The sequence below is a fragment of the Lipophrys pholis genome, assembly GCF_963383615.2.
Source record: "Lipophrys pholis genome assembly, chromosome: 2".
Taxonomy (NCBI): domain Eukaryota; kingdom Metazoa; phylum Chordata; class Actinopteri; order Blenniiformes; family Blenniidae; genus Lipophrys; species Lipophrys pholis.
The window spans coordinates 3,884,135-3,898,086 of record NC_137636.1 but is presented as its reverse complement, the minus strand read 5'-3'; the positions used below and the strand labels follow the sequence as shown (position 1 = coordinate 3,898,086).

Genomic DNA, 13,952 nt, shown 5'->3' with positions numbered 1-13,952 from the left:
TTCCGATGCTAAATGCGAAACATGATTAGTGTACGACTGATACACTCAGCAAGATCCCTCGTTCTACAGTTTGCAGTACGCATAGCGCAGTGTTGATTCACGGCAGCACGTACCGTTTGTGTACGGAGCATGAGTAAGGCTTTATGGCATTTAATCAGTACTTAAATTGGTACTCCATCAGAAAATAGCTAAAGGTTAGGATTCATACTCTTTTAAAAATAAACAAGTGGCTTCCTTCATCACAGGTCTGGTGCTCATCTTAACGTTACAAGATGAAACTGAGCTTTAGAAGAACAACCGTCTCTTTGATCCCACTAATTTTCTGCACGATCCTCGTTTATAAAACCTTAAAACCCCCTGAAAAGATATTCCAAAGCATGTTCAGCTGTCACCATTAAAAACAACTCGTTTTTAGTTTGTGGAGTAACATGCCATCCTTTCACTGCGAAATGACTGATTCATTTCTCCGACCCTTCTGTAAAAACCGACTTGAGGCTTTTTTTTTTTGTTGTTTTGTAATTTAATCAACCGCTCCACTACTCGCTGTTTCATCTCATAACTGGAAGGAACAGCATATGGACAATATCTATTATGTAAATGTGGTAAGGTCCGCTGATCTAAATGTAAATCAGGTCGTATGCCATAATCCCGATACACATTTAGATAAGCAAGGTTTAATTTCCCTCTAGTGAAAAATCCTCATTTTCATATAAAATGAATTGATTAGCCTTGTTCGATTGCTGGTGAGATCAATAACAGTAGAGTCGGAGCCATAAATCAGCCGGCCTGATGTATCCGCTGATGTTTCAGGAGCACTGCGCAGGTGGGACAACGTGGAAGAAATAAGTGGGGGAAAAAAGCATTGAGTTCAATTTTAGAATGTACAACATACATGATCCAACTTACGATAGTACTATATTGCATAAAAGTATTTACCTTTTTAAACGTTATATTTGTACTAGGATTTCTGCGAATTTATTTTAAGGTGTTTTATCAGGCGTTATCAGCTAAAACCCCTGGTTTAAACTGATAACACCTTGAAAATGTCAAGTTTGGTGAGCTTGGATGAACCTAACAACAGGGAGGATCTGAAAATAGTATTTCTAGGAGAAATTCACAACTTCAGTGCATTGTCTTTTTGGAGGAACGGGCAAATGGATGGACTGGTGAGCCGCCTTTCCAATGGATGGATACATTGATGGATGGGTGGATTCTTCAGATTGATAAGATAACCTTTTCACATGGATAGTTGATAGAAGCCAAATTCTACACCGAAGCGTCTCAGTCTAGGAAGTAGATAGAATGCATACCTTCTCCAATGTCACCTTTGTCACCATGGAAACCAATGGTTTACAAGGTTATCTGATCCGCCACACCACTCCTTCCATCTTTTGTCATGGTCGATTGAATTGCTTCATGTTATCACTGCTTGACATTGACGTACACACATCTTACAATTTCCGTGTGACGCCTCCCTGACCTTTGACCCCCCCCCAACCAGCAAGCCAACATCACTGCATCATGTGGCATATCAGAGGATAGGGAATTGAAAACTGAACATTTTGCCGTTGGTTTGACATCAATCAGTTTAAAACTTACCGCATTATGGCACAAATACACCTTTGACCTTTTCATGACCTTGACCTTTGACCCAATCGCTCTCAGAATATAATCGATCGGTTCTTGGCTGATTAGAAAATCATTCCTGAAAATTTCATGCAATTTGCGTCAATGGTTTTTTTTGCAAAAAGTTGGTTACACACACGCATGTATGCATGCGCGTTGGCCAAGATAAAACAGTAGGGCCTGTGTTGTTTTATTGGTAAGAAGTGGTAAGTTACTCCAGGCAGTACTCAGACGTGGCGAAATGAATCGGACCGAGAGCCTTGGGAGATATGTTGGAACAAGTCTGATCTGCAGTGGCTGCACTTCACAACATACAGGGACTCTGGACAATTTTTCTTTTTCCATTTCATGAAGGCACAGGCATCAGATGTTATTTTAAGCCACATAATGTCTATTATAGGAGGGGTGGATCATGTTGGAGCTCATCTGTGCATAACTTCCCGTGACAAATGTTCAAATGATTTCATCTCTTCAAAGTATAATCAAATAATTTTTCCTGAAACAACTGAGGGAAAGTTGTTTATTATACAGTTGTAATTATTTTTGCTGCTGAATACTCATTATCAGACACTTCAAACTCAAAGCACAGTTTCTCTTCATATTCCTGCTGCTTGTCATTCCAGCTTTCTTCTTGTTTTGTCAGCCGGTTGTTTGGTGCCTTCAGCTGTCCTTCATTTCTTTAATGATGCTGCATCTGCCAATTGTTTTTAAAGAACTGACACGGGGGAATATTACCTTCCTACCATTAGGAACACGCTTTAACTTGCATGTTTGTATGTGACTTTTGTATGTACAATTGATATAAAGTAGTTGAATTAAGTAATTAATGATTTACCCATACTTAACATTTATTCATATTTATGTGTCCTAATCATTAGGACCCAGTTGACAAGGTTTCACATGAAAATGCTTGCTTTTGTGTTTTTGTTTCGGAAAGGTTTTGTGCTTACACAACAATGTTTTGAAAACGATGCCAACAGTGCCAACTCATGTGGTGAACTTAACTGCCACTAATCCTTTCTTGAGGGCAACCAAAGTAAATGTCTTCCATGGACTAAGATATATGGCGTCATATATCTGTTTTCAGCAATAAATTCAATATGTTTGAAGTCTTTCAAGTCATTTTAAATCCTAATACATGATGAGGCTCACATTATGAGATATTACTGTTCGTGGCCGTAAGGACAAATAGACATTAAAAAGCAGAAGTTGTCTCTTGTTACTTCATTGTCACTCTAATTATCTGGAGAGTCTTTATATAAAGTTTGCAACTGTCAAAACTTTGGTTTTTGCACGAAAACCTATTGAAGACTTGAAATCCACAGTTGTTATGCCAAGAGTCAAAGTCGAAAAACATGTTTACGTTAGCTGATGACACTAACGCCCCGTTTACAAGACGGCGTGTATAATAATCACTAAGCGATGCAAAAACAAGAACAACACTATTTTTTAAAAATCAGATTAGCCATGATCATTAATGAACTGAAATGATAATGGCAAGACCCGGCTCCTCCATTTACTTGCTAATCAACACCACAAAACAATGCTAGTTTACCGGTAGAGTCAGAGCTCCAGAAGCTACCAAGCAAGCGCTGGCTTTCACACTCACCTTGCCTTGTAAATGATTGGTTTCATGATCCCTTGTGACTTGAAGCACTTAAGAACAATCCACAACAAAGACTCATTCATCGCATGCTTCTCTATAAATGTTGTATGTTGTATGTATTGTTTGTGATCTGATTTTCAAGTGTATGCTTCAGGACTTCAAGGCCCTGTTTACACGACAACTTTTCATGTGACGACACCTAATCAGTGGAAAAAAAAGGAGTGTGTTTCCACTGCAGCAGCGGACACAGAGACAACGATGTAGTTAGCATGCCGAGCCACAGGAGGGCTCTGTTGCTTGATTTTGTAATGAAACTACACAGACGCGTGTGCAGAGAACAATACACTGGATCGGCACACTGGTGTCGTGTAAACAGACCCCAGAAAAGTGAAGAAAGTTTTGCGGATACACTCGTTGTCATGTAAACCGGGCTCAAGAGCCTGTTTACGCGACAACGACTCAACTCATAATGCATCATTTTTGCGTTTCCGTTTCAGAAAAGTTTCACGTTTACACGGCAATGTCACAGTAATGGGATTGAACACCGTTTTTGTGTTTGGTTGTTTTTGTAATGACACCACACATGCATGCACGCAGAGAACAATACGCTATCAACATTAACAACGGGAGAACACGGACATTCATATGGACAGTCGGATTATTATTAGATTCCTCCGTTGAGTCTGGAGGAAAATGTTGTTACCGTCTATCGACTGAGCATGTGCAAAACAACTGCTTACTGTGGCCGTGGTCTGCAAGTGCAATACCAGCATTGCTGGACTTCAATGACTTCAATGCTTACAAAAAGTTGGGTTTTTCTCCGTTTCCACGGAGACAGAGTTTGAGCATTATCAAAAAGTTCCATCTTGGAAACCGTTTTCAAAACGTTGCATTTCCAGTGGCTCCGAGCACCGCTGTCATGTTAATGTACTACCAAAACACTACGAAAGTTCTGCGTTTTCACTTGAAAACATTGTTGTGTAAACGTGGCCCAACTGTTTTGCATCATTTACATTGATGCCACAACAAGTTTAAATCGAAAGGATATTATGGCATTTTAAAGGTCCGGACCACTCAAGATGATATTGGACTGTTTGTGAACCCTGAACCAAAACACTCCTACTAGATAAAACTCCCATTAACTAAAACTTTGTCCGGTATGAACCAAACTTTGCCTGTGATTTTTTTCACAAGGACTCTGAGGAGGAGGCAGACATGTCAGACAACTCAAAAGAGCCCGAAAAACCTTCCAGAGAAGAACAGAATAACAGCTGTGGGGCCACCAAAACAGAGCAGGATTAGTCTGTGTCCAAAGTGGTCCTCTCCCCTGGATGTAATGGGACGACAGCCTGTGGGTGGGGTGGAGGATGGAGAAGTTACTGAGCGAAAGAGAGGCAGTCAACATCCAGAGTGGGATGAGCTGGAAAAGTGCGGCTGCTTCACAAACACAGCCTGTCTGGACGCTAAGCTAACAAGTTTGTCAGTTCGGTGTCATGGCTTCCTGTCACAGCCTCCTCTTCCAGGACAGCAGGGCTGATCTTCTGGAGAGGACAGAGACAGCCAGTCTGACATCCAGAGGATCCACTTTGAACCGGGCGGATGTGTCGTTAGCATGCTGGCTAACCGGGGGAGGAGGGGTGCATAACGGAGAAGGGAGCTTTGAAGTTCCTGTATCCATCCCTCCGGTTCCCCGCACACACACCAACAGGCTGCGGGGTCAACAAACACACTGGCACCGCAAAGTGTGTCACTACCGTCACCGGAGCGGAGACACTGGAAGAAGAAGGCGGGCTGAAGTGTCGCTCCGCTGGTGTGAAACTCAAACATCTCGGCTAGCGCCCAGGATCCGTGTCTGGACCGCACCGAGCCACCAGGACGAACCGACGGCAGCCTTACCTGCACGGGGAAAGGTGTCGCCCGGAGCCGGAGTGTGTTCCCGGGAGCCCGCAGACGTGCTTCTCGGCGATTCGGGCAGTTTGAAACACTCCCGTGGTGAAACGAAGAGGAAAAAGACAGAGGGAGTCCGATCGGCTTCAGAGTCACAACAGACTGAACGGAGAGCGGCGGCGGCTGGCTCTCAGCGAGGAACGAGAAGTATCGCGAGAAACCGCGAGAACTGCGAGGGCCAATCAGAGGAGCCGACTGTAGACGGTCTGTTATTGTTAGAGAGGAGCGGTACAAAAATTAAGATAATATAACAACAAATAAATCATAAGCAACAAAAAAACTAATGAATAATAACACATATTTAATGATTAATAATAATGCAGTAAAATAAAAATAAAAACTTGTTAAAATAAGATTAAAAAAAAAGATATCTGTATGAAACAAAATATATTTGAGAATAAAACCAAAACAATGATATTTTAAAAAAGAAAAGGTAAACGGACTTCACTGATAAAGCGCCTTACAGCTGTGTGAGCAGCACCAAAGCACTTTACATAGCTCATCACATTCACCCATTCACACACCATTGAAGGCTGCACCATCTTTCTCCTCCTCGATATTCTGGCAGAACATGATTTACAGTCTGTCTTACATTGTCCATTGTCATTGATAAATAAATTAATCTCGGTTTCGTGACATGAACACGTTCCTCTGTCTAATGCGCTATCGATGTGTCAGTAATTGGCAGTTAAGAGGAGTGTGTGTGTGTGTGTGTGTGTGTGTGTGTGTGTGTGTGTGTGTGTGTGTGTGTGTGTGTGTGTGTGTGTGTGTGTGTGTGTGTGTGTGTGTGTGTGTGTGCAAAATGAAACACAACTAACCTAAATTAAACTGAGCATACGCCAATAATGAATCAATAAATGTTCATTTTGTAATAACTTACTCGGGGCCACTCAGTACAGTATGGTCAACACTATTACATCACTATGAAATTCAGTTCAATTCAATTGGAATAATGCAAAAAAGATAAAGACAAAACAAAATCTTCCCCTTAATAAAACAAAATAGAAAATAACAGAAATTAAGAAAACTACAAGAAAATTTACAAAACAAAATTTACATAAAGTAAAACAAACTAACCTTTAAACAAATGAGGGAATCTGTTCTTTTTACGATTTCTGCACTTTGTCATGTGGACAGTGATGTGGATCAACAACTATACCTCACAGTCAGAATATTAACAAAAAAAACACCTACATGATTTGAATAACTTCAAGCTAAACTCAAGTTTCCTTTTATAAGTACTAAGTTCCCATGTTAGAGACAAAAGAGCTTAAACTGTGACCACAATAACAAAACAAGCAACACAACCAGAAATACGACGATGTTATCATGAAAAACCTGTCAAAAATCAAGCAAAGGCATCTCAACATGAGTGGAAAGCAGAACCACTGAAGCCTGCACACACCAGGGCATCAGGAGAGAATTGAGCTTCAAAATCCGGTGTAAATTATTCCATCAGGAAGGCGGCATACCTGAAGAAAGACTTTCCACTCTCAGCATTTCCCTCAGGAACATGCAGCTGAAAGCAGACTGCAGATCAGACTGTTTGAGGAGGGAAGCGCGAGACCCAGGTGAGGTGGAATGAGCATTATTTGCGATTACAAGAGGAATATATCGGGTTTTTGTGCAGGAAAATGTCTTTATGTGAACTGAAATGCCGTTAATCCTTTCTTGAGGGCAACCGAAGTAAATGTCTTCCATGTACTGAGATACACGGTGTCATATATTATCTCTTTTCAGAAATATACTCTATTTGTTTGAAGTCTTTTTAGTCATTTTAAATCTTAATACATGATGAGACTCGCATAAGGAGATATTATTGTTCACGGCCGCAGGGACAGATAGACAATAAAAAGCAAAAGTCTTCCCCTGTTACTTAGTTGTCACTCTTAAATATCTGGAGAGTCTTTATATAAAGTCTGCAAACACTACCACAGTTTTCCGTTTTCACACGAAAACGCTGTTGTAGTTCTCTTCGCACGCGTGTGTGGTTTCATCACAAAAGCAAAAAACAGCACCAACTAGTGGTGGAGAATGTGGTGGCTAAACTGAGTAGAGCAGATGGATGGATGGAAGATGCCAATAAAAAAAAAAAAAAGTTATACATAAATTTATAGCAAAGAGTGACTATATTTCCGATACGAGTCGGTGCTTTTTTCGATCCCTGCTGATCTTCACATTATTCTGTACGTTGTGTCTCTCACTGGGATCCATTATTCACTTTGTTCAAGCCAATTTTTTTTTCTTCATCTGAATAAAACCACAATTCATCCATGTTCAGTGCCGACGGTATTCAGAGAGCTTCGCCGGGAACCACAACGACCAGTACGAACCTGTCCATTACAAGTCGAACACCCCGTTTACGCAACAACACTTTCAAGTGAAGATGCAAAACGTTTTGAGTGTCTCACACTAACTCACTCACACACACACACACTCACAAAGACACACACACACACACACACACAAAAAACCCTCACAACTTATCCTTGCTGCAACACTAATTGCCCTTCAGGGACACAAATAAAAACTGAACTGAACCACACGAAGCTGTATGTACACACACACACACAGTGTGTGTGTTTTATTTGCACTGAGCCGACAGATCTAACCACTACACCACCGTACCACCATCTAAACTCATTACATAAAACAAAAGGTGTTGAAAGAAAGTATTAGCCTGCAGTGAGAAACAGGACTGATCGTTACTTCCTGCTGCTTTCAGAGTAAATCCCCCAAAGTCCCATACGGATTTTATTTATTTTTTTATCTGTGTAAAACAGAAAACAACTTTAAGGCTTTGGATCAAACATCACAGGAATTCTTCTTCTTTTTTATTTATTTTTTCCATTTTTTTTACAAAATGCCATTGTTGCAGAAATCGTGGCAAAACACTGACTCCCACCGTTTCCTGGCCCCAGAAGATGTATTATTTAATTCCTGTCCTGCAGCGTATGTCCTCTCATTATCTTTCATTTTTATGGACGGTCCCGTGTGTGTGTGTGTGTGTGCGTGTGCTTCCTTGCAGTGTTTTTGTCTCCTCCCTCCGTCAGACTGTTATTCTCTCCCTCGCTTATCTCACTTCAGCTTTGTCGTCTTTATTTGGGCTGCACAAGTTCCTGTGTGTGAGCTCTTCAACACGGTGTGTGTGTGTGTGTGTGTGCATACACTGGGAACTGCTAATGGACACGTGTGTAATTCATTTCAGTTTTCTTTATATGGCGCCAAAAACAACCTATAATTTCCAAAGAATGTACTTTCAAAAAAAAAAAGAGAGAGAGAAAAGACAATTCCACATGAGCAGCTATAGTAAAGGATCCAACAGAGATGAACTCAGACTCTGTTTACACAACGCTTCAAGTGGAAATGCATCATTTTTGTTTCAGGAAAGTTTCACGTTTACACAACAAGGGTTTGAAAACGATGTCCGTATATGGAAATGCTGGAAACACTTCAGTTTTCATGTAGGGCCCCTGATTGGTCAACACGCTATAAACATTAGCAACGAGAGAGCAGGTACATTCTAGTGGACAGAAGAACAAGTTGGATTGTTATTATTGTGACTGTCAAAATAAAAGTACCAAGTCCCAGGAGAACATGAACATTTTCAAAAAGTTGCCTTTTTCCAGTTTCCAATGGAGACAGAGTCTGAGAGCTTTTTGCTACGGCGTGGTGCGCAGTAGCACCGTTTCACAAAGTTGCATTTCCCCTCATTTACATGGGGATGATGTGTTTTCTAAAAGTTGTGTTTTGAGCAGCTCTGAGCATTGGACACCGAAAATACATCAAAAGTTTTTTCCATTTTCACTTGACCAGGCTGTTGCAGTTCTCTGCACGCATGCATGTGTGTGGTTTCTTTACAGAAGCAAAAAGACGGACGTCGTTTTCAATATGTTGCCGTGTAAAACAGAACTTTTCTGACACAAAGAATACTCGAAAATAAATAAACTGTAGAAGTCTGGAATCACAGAGGACTCCGACAAATTCTGGAATCGAAAACATGAAAGCATTTTTACACACAAACACACACACACACACACACTTCTTCCGCTGGCTGTCACAGCTCGTCAGCGTGAAGAAACAAGAAGAAATGTGGGAGTTTTCAAACATGATCAGTGGAACCATAAGGAGTTATTTTTTGACTGGGATGAGGAAACACTGCTGAAACGCTCATCTGTGTTACATAAAGTGCAATTTCAGGCTTTTTGTCTGAGCTGTAATGCCTTATTCACGAGGCCACATGTGGATATCTCACAGGGCCTTCAGTAAGCTACCCCCCCCCCCCCCCCCGTTCACCATGATGCCGAGTCTTATCACCACGAGAAACAGAGACGAGAGATGATATCATTCTGAGCAAAAAAGAAGCCAGAATGCAGCACGTGCATGATGCAAGACTGCAACATCTCCCCGACGTGAAACCCATGGAAGCTTACTCACACTTTATCTGAGTAAGTGTCGCATATATTCCCCCAGTTAACTGGCAGTAATACAGTCATGGAAGCTGGAGTTGTCCCGAGCTGGGGATGCTCATTAAAGAAATGGCTTTAGACGCACCACAGGCGCCTGGTGCTTGATGGTGGGTTCAAGCAGTGTGGATCTGGAAGGAATTCAATCTCCTTCTGTGTTTTCAACTGGAGTTCGGGTGTTTGTCGACATTAAAATGTTGCCTGTTATTCTTTTAATTAAGTCCTTTTCATCTATCCATCTTCTACACAGCTTTATCTGATCCCATCTGACTGTGGATGAAAGAACAAAACCCCGAGGAATCAACCAGGGGTCTGAAACCTTTATGACCCAAAGAGCAGTTTCTGGGTTTCTTTCCCCAAATCAAATTTAACTGGAGCTGCAAAACTCGTTTGACCTTTAAGAAGAGACTACCACGGTTTGTAAGGAAACACGTACAAAACTATGTCTTATGTTGCCTTTTATGAAGTTTCAATTACTATTTGAGATGATAAACATTTCATAACGTATTCACCTGTTTGTGTACCTAATTTTAGAAGTTTTATCCTTCTTGTGTTGCTTCTTTCAGAATTTTTTCACAATTTAACGTCGAATCGAATCGAATCGAATCGAATCGAATCGAATCGAATCGAATCGAATCGAATCGAATCGAATCGAATCGAATCGAATCGAATCGAATTACTTTACTGCTCCACGCAGAATAAAGATAAATGAAATTGAATATAACATAAGACAGGACAGCGGTTGAATTTTAAAGATGAGTATGTAGGAGACTTAACGGCGACTAATATCTGCACAGAGAAGCAAACCCAGTGTTCTTCCACGCTACCAGAGTTTCTTAAGGCCACATGTTCTCTTCTTTCTAATATGTTCTTCTAATATTTCTCTCTTACAAAAACAAAGAAACCCCCAGTGATATTAATTCTACATGTGTTGCTTGGAACTGACTGTGGGGGCTCATTTTCACAGTGCAGTGATCACATACAGTTTAGCTCGCAGCTCTATTTCCAATAAAGATCCTTCTAACAAACCACCTGACAGAGATAAGAAGCAAAAGCCTCCAGGTCGTTCTTTTAATGGGAGATAATGATCCCAAATGATTCAACAAGGCCTGTCAGGAGGACATTGGAAGGGAAATAACTGCCGAAGGTAGTATGATTTCATACTGTCTGGACATGCCTGGATATTTACACAAATAGCTTTTTTATTTACTTTTTTAATTGTGCTTTCTGGATTTATAAAATCTCTGCAACAGCTTCTGCTTTAGATTTATTTTCAGTTGGCAAAATTCACTTTGAAAAGAACCAGAAATATATTGTGGAATCAATTTATGAATGTATGTGGAGACAAATATAAAAAAAAAAAGAAATCCTCATTAAAAAGTGTTTGAGTTTAATCGAGTTCAGTTTAGTTTAATCTCGTTTAGTCAAATATAATTTCTTTTAGTGGAATCCAATCTAGTTTAATCTGGTAGTCTCGTTTTGCACAGTCTAGTCTAGGCTTGTCTTGTTTAGAATGGCCTTCCTCATTCTCGTTCAGCTTAGCCTTGTCTAATCTAGTTTATAGTGTAATCTAGTGTCTTCTTGTTTAGTCTAGTTTTGTCAGGTTTAGCTCAGTGCAGTTTAATCTTCAACTTTTTTAATCCCGTATTGTCTAGTCTAATCCAATTTACTGTGATCTCATCTAGTTTAGGCTAGTTTTGTGTGATTTAGTCGACCCTAGCCTCATCTAGTTCAGTCTAGTCTTCATCAAATTTAAATTAATCCAATGTAGTTTTTTCAAGTTTATTCTAGTGTTGTCTAGTCCGGCGTAATCTTGTTTCATCTAGTCCAGTTTAATCCCATTGAAACTAGGCCCCGTGTACACTACAACACCAGGGCCACAGTGAATAATTGTTGTTAATGTTTATAATGTATTATTCTCTGCACTCGTGTGTGTGTGTGTGTGTGTGTGTGTGTGTGTGTGTGTGTGTGTGTGTGTGTGTGTGTGTGTGTGTGTGTGTGTGTGTGTGTGTGGGTGTGTGGGTGTGTGTGTGTATTACAAAAACAACCAACAGCTCCACCTCATGGCCTGGCAGGCTCACTACATCTTTTTGAGTTTTTCTGCTGTTTCTGTGTAAGCGGACGTCGTTATTTAAGGTATTTACAAGGTAATATTTCTTGTTTTATTTCAGTGTTTAGTGTTTAGTCCATTTTAGTCTGGTCGACTTGAGTTTAGTCGAGTGCAGTCTAATCTAGTTTAGTCTAATCTAGTTTTGTTTAATCTAGTCGTCTTGGTTGTCTATTGCAGTCATGCTTAATCTTCCTTATTCTGATCTGGTCTAGTTTCTTTTGTCTGGTCGATTCCAGTTTAGTTGAATGAAGTCAAGTCAATTCGACTCATGTTAAGTCTTTTTTATTGTCAGCACATGTTTCTGAAGTGTGGGAGGAAGCTGGGTTACCTGGGGGAAACCTGCGTATCCACAGGTAAAACATGCAAACCTTCTACAGCTCGACCCGGATCCTGCTCTCAGCTGTGGGTTTGTAACAGACATCAGGTGTCTACCTTCACTTAACATTCAGCTGTCATCAGCAAACATGTCTCTTTAAAAAAAAAAAAAAAAAAAAAAACAGCTGTGAAATCCATTAATCTGGGATTAAGTTGAGCCAATTCAAGATCATCTTCCTTTTTTTTTGGAGGAAGAATATTTGGTAAAAAGTCAGTCCTTCAGTAGAAGGAGAATATTTCAGCGCTTAATCACTTTCCCGCTAACAGCCGTCTCCATCAAACCCCTCCGGCCGAGGAAAACGTGTTGTTTCATGGAAATTAACAAGCTCTTTTTTTTTTTTTTTTCCCCCTGAATTTAATTCAAGGGCTGATTAAACACATCACAGCTGAAGAGATTTCTGAGTGTATTTTCTCCTCCTGATGGCTAAAAAGCCTAAGTGAACTTCAAAATATGGGCTTGGTGAAGCTGTTTTAAAGGGAGCTTCAAACAGACGTGCTGTTTTTAATTCCTGTCAGGAATCAGTCCGGAGCCACCGCAGCAGAAAAATGGAGATTAGCAGGTTTAATGTCTTAAAAATTACACTCCTCCGGCAGAAAGTGGAGTCACGTGGATCAAACACTTGCTGGAATTACTAAAGGTGGGTGAGTTTTCCCAGCAGGTCATTTATTTTTCTCTTATTTCTGAGGAGAGAACAAACCTGATCGATCGTGAGTCAGCTGCTGCACATTTGGCACATTGAGTCGCCTTCCAGACCCAGTGTTGCTGGTTCAATCCCCATCTCACCGTGTCCTTATGTTGAAGTGTGATTGGGTGAGATTCAGAACCCCAAATGATCCCCATCAATTCTTCTTTTTCTTCCTTGTGTTTCTACCCCGAGATCCTTCCTTTTATCGTGTTAAAATAAGAAAATGAGTTGGGAGAAGTTCCTTAATACGCGTCATTACTGAATACCACCCAAAACACTTGTGTTTTTGCACTGCAGCTGGTTTTCTAATTTGAATTTGCCTTTCTGAGGCGGCTGTGGCTCGGTTTGGTCATCTCTCAATCAGAAAGTGCCCAAACAGTAGAAAAACCTATTTAAGTGAAATCCATTTACCGTCCTGTACGTCATATAAACACTGTAAAATGGTCTCTTTGGCAAAAATAAAGGACAGGTTTAAAATCTACACATTCTTTTTTTTAATCATGATCTTCTTTAGGAATTACAGGAAATAGGGCACGCAGAAAAAAATAATAAAATAAGACAAATTTAAGGTATACAATACAAGCTGCAATACAGATGTTTCAGTGCAACAGATTTGAACGATACATGCTAGATATGGAGACTGTTGGGTATGAAAGTCCCATGAGAATATGAACTGGGAGTCATGACTCTGGAGGAAAACATTGTTGTTATTGTCCTTCTACTGAGCATGTGCATGAGAACTATTGAATACCGCCCTGGATGAACTATCACCGTCTGAGCCCGAGCATTTTCATAAAGTTTCAATGGCTCAGAGCTCTGTCGTCATGTAGCCGGACACTCAAAACACAACAAAAGTTTGACGTATCAGTTGAACACGTTGTCGTGTAAATGGGGGCTGCAAACTCCACACAGCACTGCCTTCGGTTCCTATGCATGATTGTTAAAAAAAGAAAAGAAAATGAAGTTATCATGAATCTAAAGAGTAAACTGCAGCGTGAATTCTACGCGAGCTGCACCTGTAGCCGAGTGCAGCCAGAGGGGCCGACAGGGAGGATTGTCTGAGGCCAGAGTCCTCTCTTTATGCCAACTCCAAACTGACTGACTGGGGGAGATAAGGTGCTCCGGATCCCCTCCCA

At 40.6% G+C, this 13,952-nt stretch overlaps 1 protein-coding gene across 4 annotated transcripts in view; it reads right to left on the bottom strand.

The window, feature by feature from the left end:
* glceb (glucuronic acid epimerase b) overlaps positions 1-5,287 on the bottom strand; it is a 70,103-nt gene extending 64,816 nt beyond the window's left edge. For 3 of the 4 annotated variants that reach the window (XR_013935149.1, XM_080458181.1, XM_080458182.1), the window contains exon 1: positions 5,129-5,284. The gene's annotated coding sequence lies outside the window, so the exon portion shown is untranslated. Of the gene's footprint in view, positions 1-5,128 lie in introns of all 4 variants that reach the window. The other variant, XM_080458183.1, reaches the window with a different exon arrangement.
* Positions 5,288-13,952: the final 8,665 nt, after the last annotated feature.